Raw genomic sequence first — 13,238 nt, 5'->3', positions numbered from 1 at the left:
ATTAGTATTCTTTTCTTCAGTTGACCTATATATCTGAACTAAAGAATGAGACGTAAATTCCACTGCTGTTGGTTGTCTTGTCGTTGCTAGCAAGAATAACTTTCAGTCGATACTATTTGATAAAAATTTTTATCCCACACTTCAGTACAGGATACAAATTCTGTGTGTGTTGTCGTCTTACACCTTCACATGGTTCAAGTGAGGTACAGGTTGCCAATGTAACATACGCTGATTTCCTTGTTTTTGTTAGCAGTAGTATCCTATAGAGGTCAACGGAAGTATGGGACACAAATATTATGTAAAATCCATATCCGGTACTTCAGTTTACCTATATAGTTCAGCTGAAGAACAGGATACTAATGCTAACTAAAACGAGGAAATGTATGCATGTTTAATTATTATCCTCCACTACAATTAACCTATACAGATCGCCTGAAGTTTGAGATAGAACTCATATGAATGTCAATGGAGGTATTCTATGCTTCCACTACTGAGGTATTCTATGCTACCACTACCTCTACCCCTTTTGTTTTCTTTATTTTTTCCAGATGTACTAGGACTCAAACAAGCGATAACCTTAACATTAAGACTGAAATATTACTGGCCATGTTATATGTCTACCATCTATTTTCTCTCCTGCATTCCCTTGTTTCCTAACACTCCTTTCAGCTGTTAAATCTGTGTAACAAATGATCTTTGGCAACCTATGACGTCATTGGTCAAACCCGACGGGTCATATACCTTTCTTCTGTAATCCCCAGTTCTGTCCATCTACAGGTACTACACCAACGATAAGTGTAACACATGAAGAAATAATAAATAGGGTCGAAAATTCAAAATTCATAGCTGTCCATATTTATGAGAATTTAAACGCGAAAAAACACATTCTGGAGCTCCTAAAATAACCTACTTCGAACACATTTGCACATGGGATTATTGTAAATCTTGGGGGCAGAGAAATCAGTAAGCTGACATTCTCATACAATAATATCATACAGAGCGGTATAGGGCAACTCATATTTAAGAAAAAGTTTGGTCCAAAATGTGCTGATATAAAAATAGGAAGTGCTCACCCATGATCGTCCTGTGGGCACTTTACAGAGTTAGGCATTCTGACTACTCCTTCACAGTACATTTATTTCCTTATGAACTAAATTCTTAAGTAATCCACAGCAGTTCAAAACAATGATGTACACAATTACAAACCCGGAAGGAAAAATTACATTCATTGCTCCACATTAATGCTGTCTTTAGCACAAAAAGGGATGCACAACTAAAATATTTCATCACTTATCCGGTGATATAAAATGTCCGGCAAACAAAGTACAATTTGAGAACTCGAGAAGTTTCCCCTAACAACTCCATTCATTCCGTAGAAGACTATCTGTTAATGTTACATGTTCACGATAGTAAATAGGAAAAGCCAACTCACATCAGCATATAATGTTCGGCATGCTGCCACATTTCTAAATTAATTTGTGATGTGAATGTAAAATGAGTCGTTCCAAATCATTAACACATACGTTACAAATCATGCACTGAACATGAAACTCACGTTACACAGCTTCCGTGCACAACTGTAGCAAACTATTTGCAAATAGGGTCTGTATTACACTGAAAATGACAAAACTTCCATAACACTACAGATAAATATTTACATTTGGTACTGATCACACGATTAATAGTAAACAATACACACTCCAACTTCCGTTCGAGCAGACAATTTTCTCAAGTTATTTGACCAAGTCTCATGTGAACCATCCTACCAGAACAACATGCTGTGGAATCAAACACCGAATGTAGAAACACGAATGGCATGTAAAGAATATATACTTCCCTGACGCCTGTTCGTGCGATAAACTTTCCCACTTCGGGGTGTTAAGTTGTAATACAGCAGTCTGCGGTAACTACAGACATAGAAGCTGTTAATTTTTGTGGTAATTTCTTTCACCGGAGTTTTTTTTTATTATTTAACACACGGCCTCAAAGTCTCCCTTATTCTTTAAGCCACACTACCGCAAGAACATAACAAAGACATCTCTCCACCTAATTCATATAGCACTACAGGCGAAAACTGACTAATCAGAAAATTAAAACTATGGAATATGATGACACAGCAGCAATTTGTACCGTTGTTACTAAACTTACGTACAGCACAGCCCGACTGCGTCAGCTTTGATCAAATAACAATAACATACAACCCGCCATGGCACCACGTGATCAGCACTGAGCACTTACAAGAGTTTCCAAAGAGTGTAGGAATTTCCTACGGTGTACATCGTGAACAGAGGAAACGCGACGGCGCCAAACTTAAAAGACTAATTTACACGACGACACTGGCTTGCGCCACTCATTGCGTGTAACGAATTTCATGCAGGTAGTTATGTATGTGACTGTAGGCACGGCGCCACTGGTGTACATTTTACGTTTCGTCGTTTTGCAAGTGTCGTAATCGCGTATAAAATGAAAGCATTAACAGCCGTAAGAGTTAATCTCGTTTGCATGAAATCGCTGCACAAGACAAAAGATAAAAAATTAAGAAACGTGTTTGGGTCCTTGACTGCATTATTGCTCACAGACCTTGCTGAAAGAAATTGTACTGGAAGACACTATAACGTTTTTAATTGTCTGTACTACAGTTTGTGAATGAGAAGCACTGCTGTGAGGTTATAAGTAAATTAATATTGAATAAAGAATTCAGATTTCCAGCTTTCTGTAGCCTTTTTCCTTGTCAACCATTTCATTAAAAAAGAATCTGCCAACTTGAACCATGGAATTTTAGCCTCGTACATGAAGCTGTTCCGCCGCTAAATGTTTTGCTTGCCTGTATTTCTCTTAATTCATTTGTGCATGCACTCTGATAATTTTATTTGAATGGACTCTTCTCTGCAGCTCAGTTAGTCCCTATTAATCCATGTGTATGACAGTCTTAAGCACAGAAACAAGTCGCTGCTTGTTTTTGTACTCAACGTCATAAAAATTCTACAAATACCTAAGCATAGCATTGATACCCCAAAAACGAACAATTTCCTCCGTTCCCTGGGTATTATTTCAGTTTTCTTACTGCTTACCGACACATCTACCCCAGTATTCATGGAGCTAGCGTCGCGATGTTGAAACCAGCTGAAAATGTTAAGTTTTGTCAACGAGTTGCGCAAACGCTTGCCGGGTATGCTCGGTGGTCGGTTGCGCAGTAGCGTGCAACCCTTGTTTTCCAATATAAAATGAAAACATACTGAAATCGAATGGAGCACAGCAGCAATTGCTCCACAATAACTACAACAGAATACTCGTGTTTCTAAATGCTGGCACCAGGTAGCATTGGTGGAAGGAAAGTGGTGTAACAAGTACTTTCTGTGGCATGACAAAAGTTGTGCCACTACAAGCTGGGAGTTCACACATGCAGCTCCAGTGTTCCACTAGCTGTGGCGACACTTCTGGTGCGTGTGTGAACCTGACTTAAATGTTGTGCACAGGAAGTTAAGATTTTGAAATATGCATAACTTCTGAACACATAGACGTAGATGAGACTAAAGATAGCATGCATGTTTTTAGGCAAACTTCTTAGCAATTCGATGCCTGAATACTGAGGTCCTTTTTCAAGAACTGACAGTCAGTGGCGTATGATTTGTGTATGACCTCCAGGTTTGGGCGTGTTCACTAACATTTGTAGGTCACTCTGTAGTATCTATATTATTGTTTTATATGCATGCACACACAAAGATGTAAACGTTGAGAAGTCTTTCTTCTTAAAATGCTCCTAATTGCATTTTCTGTAATGTGAAAACACTTTCTGTTTCTTGAATGTTTTAGTTTCCTCACACTGTAGATATGACCTAAAGATCCCATAGTACACTGTTCACAGGAGCTGTTTGTCTCCATACTGCTTCATTATGACCATGACAGGACTGAGTTACTTAGACAGAATTAATATGCTGTTTCCATTTCATCTCATTATTCACAATAATACCTAAAACTCTAGTGGTTTTTACTTCTTCTAGCCGAATTTGATACACCTCTAAACCCATATGTGTAGCATTGTCTTTGTTTCTGGACACTGCATACATGGTCTTTTTTAGGTTTATAATCAGTCAGTTTTACAGGAGCCACTGAGCTGTAGTGGTCTTCTCTCAAGCTGTACCACATTGTGGTCACTATTCGGCATTTTCATGTCATCTGTATACAAGTACGACTGAATCCATTTCTTGCTGGAACTTGGATATCATGGTTTTCCAATTATCGTAGTAGATTTTGTGGTCAGTGGTGTCGAATGCTTTGGAGAGATCTGAAACATTGCAGATACAACTCTTTTTTCATCTAAAAACTATATAACATACTGTGAGACTGGCAATTGCTAATTTTGTATTTGTACCCTGTGAGGGTAAAAGTATGTTATGTTTGTTCAATTAATCAACTCATCTATTCTGTGTAAGCATTTTCAATGTTTTTGAGAAATCTGACATCAGTGACACTGGCCTGCAGTTGTAGGGGTTAGCCTTATCCACTTTTTTGTACACAAGCAATACCCTGCTTATCCATAGGTTTTCTGGAAGTATACCACCTCTGGAAGAGCTGTTCGTTACGTCCATCAATGAAGTGATTATTTACATGCTTACTGGCTTTAGTATGTGATTCAATATTTCATTACCACACCTGATTTCTTGGACTTCAGTTTCTGTAAAGCAGGGTGGCCCACGGCATGCCAGATTTGAAGCATGCAGCGTGTACAGGAAGAATGCTGCAATGGCCTGGCTTCTCAGTCGGCTTTCATCGGTTACATTTAGCATTTATGTGCAGCATAACTCTCTGAGGTTGGCAGAATCGTGGTGTCAGCGATGTTTACAATTCCCTATTTGTTCGTAGTATGAAGGACATTCAGAAGTCCAGTGGCTGTCTGCACAAAAAGATGCAGTCTGGCGATTTGTCAGCATTAAATGAATGGGAATGACAGAAGAGAGGGATGAGAATTCTCAATTCGCATAAAGTGATGCACACTGCTTAATTCGTTATGAAACGACATTGTAGTACCGTGCCAAAAAAATTTAAACTTTTACATGACAATGAAATAGCAAAAAATTACAAAGGTCAAAAGATGGGATTCATTGTTCTATACATCAAGGAGCACTTTGTACTAGAATTGCAAGCATGGTTCACTAGAAGAAATAGGTGCTACAAATACTAAAATTTCCAAAGTTCCATGTGTTATTCTGATTTCAGTTGCAACATTCGAATGTTGGGCTCCATGATGTTCCCTTTCTGGTTTTTAATTTCAGTTGCAACAGTTTTCAATAGAAATGAACAAAGAATGTCAACTTACTGAGTTGTCTCTCCCTAAGATTTCCAATTATGTAAGTTCAAATGTGGCTAAACTACATTGGTTTAGCAGTTCCAAAACGTGGTTTTTCCTATTTAAATTCTCATAAATTACACCACACTGTGTTTTTTCATTGATATATTCTCTGTTTCTTTCAGTGATTAATCTATTTCTTTCTTTCTGCGTTAATTACACTCCAAGCTGCCTCTGTCCTTTTTTTTAGGTTATTATGGAGGAGCTAATTAGACTTTGCTCTACCTCTCTTAATGTTTCTGAACTTTTGTAATGCTTTATAGTTTTCAGTGTCAACCGCTGATCTCAGAGCCTGCAGCTTTTTTTGTCTTCCCACTTTCGCAGATGCTACATTAAAATGATGTTTGTGGTAATTGTTGAAATAAGTGCATCATACCTTCCATTTTAATTCTGCATGTGTAGGGTTTCATTCTAGGTTTCCCCACTTGATACCATTCTAAATACTTTAATATTTTGGTAACTGATGATCGTAATTTCTTCCATTGTTTGTTTTGATTCTGAAACTATGTCATTACTTTTACAGAAGCAGGTGAACTGCCCATTATATGAGATATTTTTGTTTGGCTATCTCATAGCTACACCTATAATATTTGTAAGATGTTGTCAATAAGCGTCTGGCTTTGAGAAGATAACTCTTGTTGATGTGGAATCGTTTCCTCCATTTTATACTGTATTAACAATTGTTTAAAATTTTGTGTTGTTTTTGATCTTTTTTGTATGTCACTATCAAAGTCTCCACATCTAATAATGTTTATCTTCATTTCTCAGTAATTCGACAATTTTGTTTTCAGATAGATACTACTCTTGCAATTCATGATCCATACACACACAACACACTAAAGGTATCTGTGTACATCAGATATTTTAAGCTCTTTTTCCTTACCCTTGGGTAATGTCATATGTTTACTGTTTACAGTTTCTAGGAGGCCCACGGCTCAGTCGAGCAGCCAACGGAGTTCAGATATCAACAGGGAAACAGATTGTGGTGGGAAGGTGGGAATGATTGGTTACACATGTGCAAAAATTCTTCTTAAATTGTCTGCAGTCCTTCGAGAGTCATGAAGGTTTGATATGTTAGAAACAGGGTGTCCTTGATCCTTTAAAAATAAAAATAATGCATAATGTTAAATGATGGATTAATGCAGGAAAAATACTTACTGTAACATGGTAGTAACTGAATTTAAAGCAAATGGTTTAATATCTCTAATGGTTTTAAGATGCTTTACATTTCACCTGTACCATATCAAAAGGGCTGGGCAGCTTTTGCACAATGGGTAGGTCTAATATACAGTATTAAAGCATTTTACGCATTTCTTTCTACATAATTTCACCATGAAATTAGCTGCTACAACCCATCCTTGGAATTGGTTGAGGACATTGCATATGACATAACTTTGAAATCAGAATCACCAAAGGTAAAGACAGTCTCAAATTACTTTCGCTCTGAAGTCTGTTTCTAGATTTAGTTTTTATATATGTGTAAGAAAGGAAAGCCATTATGTACAGATATATGAACGAGACTTGTTACTGTTTTATTTGATAGCAATGGAAACCCCGTCTTGAAGCTTAACCAGAAACTTATCAGTGGGAAAGATTTATTTCCTGCAACTTGTTCACTGGATGTTTTGAGTAGCTGCTCGTTTAATAATACACTTCTTGTGATTTCAAAATCATTGTGCTTCCCAATCAGTTGCGTATCCATTTCATATTACTAGACAGAGTAGGTATTCAGTCTTCGAATTTTTTTCCCAAGTCCCTTCAAATGTTCCTTAATTTCGTTCGTGACATTTGTGTACGAAGTAAGTTGAATTTCTACCAGGAAGTCGTGAAAGGTTTCTAACGGCTCAATTTGATTGGAATTTAGACAGATTTCACAAACTGGAAGCCTTTTAATGAACGATTCTATATGATCTTGCACATTTCACAGGATTGTGTTTAGTCCACCAAATAATAAAAATCACCTGTTCGTTGTGAATTACATGTTTGTCGAATAAGCCACCGCCGGAAGCCAGACTTTGCACTGGGAAAGGAGTATCTGTTGATAAAAAGATAAACATAATGCAATATGAAAACAGTTCTCCTGCAATATAACCATCTTATAACCATGTGAATCAATAAAAACTTTTAAATATTTAGGTTAGTCTTACGTATTTTTACTGCATCATAAGGTTCAGAGGTTTTTCACATGAACATAACAATAAGTTCATTTAACAGTTACAGTAGGCTGTTGTGGCCTAGCGGTTCTAGGTGCTTCAGTCTGGAACCTTGCTGCTGTTACAATCGCAGGTTCGAATCCTGCCTCGGGTATGGATGTGTGTGATGTTCTTAGGTTAATTAGGTTTAAGTAGTTCTAGGCCTAGGATACTGATGACCTCAGATGTTAACTCCCGTACTGCTCAGAGCCATTTGAATCATTTTTAACAGTTACAAGCAATGGAGGATGTTTAAGTAACCATCTCGTTCTTGATGTTAAAGCCACCAGTAATATTCATGTAAGCCCAGAGGTGAAATATTTTTGTCGGTTATACTGTGTGAAGTAAAGAACTGAAAACAAACAGGCCTCAGAGATTTCGTTTGGCATACGCAATAGCATATTGCATGGCAGTCGCATGACTTGTCAAGAAACTGAAAAAGCAGATGTTTGGGCAGACTCAGGTGTGGTGGAATGCAGTACAGCCCAGAGGGTCCTGGTGCAGCTCGACCAGCTGACAGTGCAGCACAAGTCGAGGCTTACCTGCCAGTCAAGGCTATGGTCTCAGGCGGGCCATGCAGGCTCTGTGCACGCTTCTAATGTTGACCTCACATCCTTCCATATCCGCATCCAGTGACGATTGTAGGCTGAAGTTGACATGTGCTTGTTCAGTAGGATTTAATGGGCAGCATGGTCATTGAAGCACGTTTTTCCCTACCGTGTTGTAAAGTTCCGGGTCTCCTTGTGGATTGTGGAATTCAGGTTGGATGACTTAATCGATATACGTGGGATGAATACTGTTGTGTAGCTATTCGCAATATATATAAATGACCTTGTGGATAACATCGGAAACTCACTGAGGTTTTTTGCAGATGATGCTGTAGTATATAGAGAGGTTGTAACAATGGAAAATTGTACTGAAATGCAGGAGGATCTGCAACGCATTGACGCATGGTGCAGGGGATGGCAATTGAATCTCAATGTGGACAAGTGTAATGTACTACGAATATATACAAAGAAAGATCCTTTGTCATTTAGCTACAATATAGCAGTTCAGCAACTGGAAGCAGTTAATTCCATAAATTACCTGGGAATAGGCATTAGGAGTGATTTAAAATCGAATGACGATATAAAATTAATCGTCGGTAAAGCAGATGCCAGACTGAGATTCATTGGAAGAATCCTAAGGAAATGCAGTCCGAAAGCAAAGGGATTGGATTACAGTACACTTGTACGTCCACTGCTTGAATACTGCTCACCGATGTGGGATCTACACCATATAGGGTTGATAGAAGAGATAGAGAAGATCCAATGGAGAGCAGAGCGCTTCGTTACAGGATCATTTAGTAATAGCGAAAGCGTTCCGGAGACTCTGGAAGAGAGATGCTCAGTAGCTTGGTACGGGCTTGTGTTGAAGTTTCGATAACATACCTTCACCAAGGAGTCGAAGAGTATATTGCTCCCTCCTATGTATATCTTGCGAAGAGACCATGAGGATAGAATCAGAGAGATTAGAGCCCACACAGTAGCATACCGACAATCTTTCATTCCACGAACAAGATGAGACTGGAATAGAAGGGAGAACCGATAGAGGTACTCAAGGTATCCTCCGCCACACGGAATATGGATGTAGATGTAGATGTAGAAATGAGATTGTGTGACTCACATCCAGTATCTAATGGTTCCAAAGACATAGTATTATTAAATCTCACTTGTTTTTGTCAGAAAACTCGAGCTATAACGGCGTGTCGATGCATGCGGGCATACCCATATCTTAGTTGTTCTTTGATCTCTGGCCAGGCTGAGTTAATATGTGAATGTTATGAACAGGTCGTACACAGTTTCTTATGTAGATAATGGCTTCTTGAGTGTATTCATACAACTGTCACGGACATCCTATGTATGATGAGTGTAAGATTACCATTGTTTCAATGTCATCAATGTTTCTGTCGTTTATGGCAGCGCCTCGAAAGTGGATGAATTCTTCTATGCATAGTTTCTTCTGATTCAGTCTAATGAAAATAACCCCTTTTGCTTCTGTTTTTAGGTAGATATCTATCAGGAACTGGTGGAACAAACGGCGAGTGTGATCATGAAACGGTAAGCATAGAACTCCTTTGAAGTGACATTTTGTTGGTTTCTGCACCTGTTTGAGATGGAATGTGTTCCACACTAAAATGATACCGGTACCTGTCCTCATTATGCAAAAATATCAATGGATATTGGAGGGCATCATATGAATGATGTGTCTCTGCAGTGCATTGTAATTCATCTCTTCTTAATTGTACAATTACAGCTTGTGTTTTCATTATCCACAATTACGATTGATGTTTGTGTTTTCTATGTGGTCTTCTGTCAATTCGAGTTACAACTTTACAGTCCTTTCCAATGAAATATACTTTCAGAAAGTTGTGGCCTTTGTTGGGTGGTGGCAGTGATGATCCCATCTTGTGATAGAGCTGTCCTTGGCTGGAAAAAACAAAAGGATTTCATCTCTGTTACTGTTGATTATAGTGACACCAGAAGAAGTCGTTTGGAAGCAGGAGTTAAACGCTTTTATATTTTGAATAAAGTGTTTTGATTGTGGAGTTTCCCCATACATGTAATGTAAAAATTTATCAGAGGTGCTTCCAGTGAATGTGATCGAATTTTTCCATTCTTGCGACAGACTCCTGGTGTTTCTCTACCGAATTTTTTCGGGTTGCAGAATTGGCAGGTGTTATCTATTTTTTCGATTACGATATGTTTGTTTGTTATATTCTTTTGTTGGGTCATAGTGGGATACTTGATTTGTTAGATTGTAATGTTTATTTGTCCTCATCAATGCTTCTTGTAGGGTGATATTTTCATGACTGCCTTGAGTTCACTGTCTTTTATTATGAGATAGTGTCGCTGTTCCTGACTATTCAATCCATTCATTTCGTTGTTCATCAGTTTCTCTGCTTTTCACGATGCTCATTGTTGTTCGTTGGGAACTTAAACGTGCTTCATACTCTTCGAGTGTTTCGTTTTTTCGCGGTTCTTTTGTTTTCGCTCTTTGGCTTCAGAACTGACAAGATCTTCTCCTCTTTTACGTTTGGGCATTGTCTGAAATATAAATCAAATCAACTTTTTATTAACAAATACACTGAGTACAATTTACATACTTTCACACTTCATTTTCGATTTAAATTCAGTCACTGTATTACTCTAATTACTCATATTTCACTGTTTGTTTTTATTCGAAACGATGTGCCAACAGGGGTCAATTGCAGAACATACGAAAAGGGTTTCAAATGGTCCACAATGTTAAAGAAATTTCCACATTATCCGAGAGGGTTCTGGAATGAACCACAATGATCTGGGATGTTCCCAAACATTCTGGAATCTTCCCGAATGTTCCAGTCTATTCTCAAACACTATTGAACATCGCGGATCATTGTGAAACGTTCTGAGATATTGTGGAATGTGTCTCGAACACTCTCGAATTTCTCGACAACTCTTGAAAGTTCTGGAACGTTCTAGAAATTTCTAGAGGGCAAAATGTCCCAGTCCCATATATCTTCAGAGGCTCGTCCTTCAGATAAAAACTAGAACCTTCTTCATGGATGGGGGCAGAGTGCTACCACACCATACAGCTCCCTTGATCATTCCAGGACATGTTTCTGATTTTTAGCAGCTCACACACTGTACACTTACTTTCATAATATATAATGCTTAATGATTGTTAATATTTTGAAATGTACGAAAAGTGGCCAACAGTGCTCTAATCTTCCAGCATTACTCATTGCCTGTCCCACCTTCTTTTAAATTTTTAGAATTTAGCTGAGGTGAGGAGAAAGTCCCCATATCAGCAGTCTATTCACTACACGTGACTGGAAGAGTCCAAAGTAAATAACCCTTAAATATTCTTTCGTTACTAAACCTCTCAGTTTCCTCATTAAGCTGGTATCATGAGACATTTTTGTTCAGGTATGCAGATGTGTGTTTTACAAGTTAACAAGTCTACATGAATTCCTAGTATTTTAACTGCTTTCACCTCTATCTCTTTTGGCAATCCCAGTACAATCTGCTGGTTTTTATCAGCGTTGCAAAGCAGTTGACGAGAAGCAATTTAGCGCTGCTTCCATGTCATACTGTATCATATCTTGGAGAACTAATGTGTCCTCATGCTGTGCTACGAACGTTGCGTCATTGGTGTAACAAATAACAGGACTGAGAATACAGTGGGGTAAATCATTGACTGGAATAATAAAAAAGAAGAGCCCAAAGACAGAGCCCTTTCAACTCCTTTGGATGTTTCTGACAGGGACAAACTGTTTCCTGTTTTTGGGTATGATGCAATTACTTCCAGTGCAGACTCTTGTACACCATATCATTTGAGTTTAGAAAATAAGATATCATGAAAAATACAGTCAAATGCCTTGCTGAAATCACACAAAAAAGTGAATATTTTTACTGTTAAATGCTGTTATTACTTCATTCACAATTGATAGAAGAATCATGGTAGTATTTATTTCCTTGCAGAAGCCAAATTGTCTATTAGAAAGTGTATTAACCGAATTAAACTAGTTGTTAAGTTGGTTACAAATAAGAGACTGAAATATTTTGGAGAAAATAGGAACTATTGAACCTGGTAGTAATTTTTGAGATAATTTTTGTCTCCTTTTTTGTACACTCGAATAATTTTCGGTACTTTTAGTATTGTAGTAAACATTCAAAACTCTAGACATCTTTTAAAAAAGAGAAGCCAGTGGTTCACTAATTATATGCATTGTTTTTATAATTGGACAAAGAAGAGTTTTCTATGCTCTTGCAGTTTGAGAACTTTGCCACCAATTTTGTTATCTCATTAGGTGTGATTGTCCTCTGTTTAAAGCTATAGTTCCAACATTGGCGTCACTTAACCAGGTTAGTTGCATTAGTACTTATAGTTTTAATTTTGTCCCTAATATCGCTTACAGAATCCATGAAAAATGATTAACTTTATCCAGGTCAAGAGCTATGTTACGTTCATGATATGTACGATGCTTTTGTCCAACATTCCATGCAGATTTGTACTTATTAGGAAAACCTTCAATGTACCTTTCATATGCTGTTTTTGTTGCCATTCTAATCTTAGGTTTGTAGGTTCTCCTACATTCACTATAAGCTTTTTATAATTTGTCTTTCTGTTCAGTTCCATATTTAGGAGAAGTTTTGCATATTCAATACAAAGATAATATATTTTGTCTAATACTGATAAGTTCATATTTCTACCACTTAATGCTCTTCTTTATAGGTTCTTTTTATGATTGATTTTTACATGAGGACAAAATGTGTAGTATCTAAATGAATTTAAGAGAATTTTCAAAAGCAATTTCAATTTGATTTATTCCCTTTCGACACTGGTACATACAATCCTACTTAACATTTATAAGTTTATGAATGAATTGACTTACTACTTTTTTCTCCTGTGTCACCTTTTCCTTTGGCTTACTACTTTTTTCTCCTGTGTCACCTTTTCCTTGGGATTGGCCCATGCATTAGAAAAGAATCCTTCAGTTATGATTTGGTTAAGCATAAGGTGTGCTGCATCAGAGTCTGTAAATCCCCCTATCAACAATGCTGATAGTGTGAAAATACCTTTCAAAGTTAATAGTGATGTCACATAGACATGCTCCATCACGTGTGGCATTTATATAGCTATATATTTTGAACATTTAGCAGGGGTAGAAAAAC

The sequence above is a fragment of the Schistocerca gregaria genome, chromosome 10 (assembly GCF_023897955.1).
Source record: "Schistocerca gregaria isolate iqSchGreg1 chromosome 10, iqSchGreg1.2, whole genome shotgun sequence".
In the NCBI taxonomy this organism is placed as follows: domain Eukaryota; kingdom Metazoa; phylum Arthropoda; class Insecta; order Orthoptera; family Acrididae; genus Schistocerca; species Schistocerca gregaria.
Note: the sequence above shows the minus strand (reverse complement) of the source record.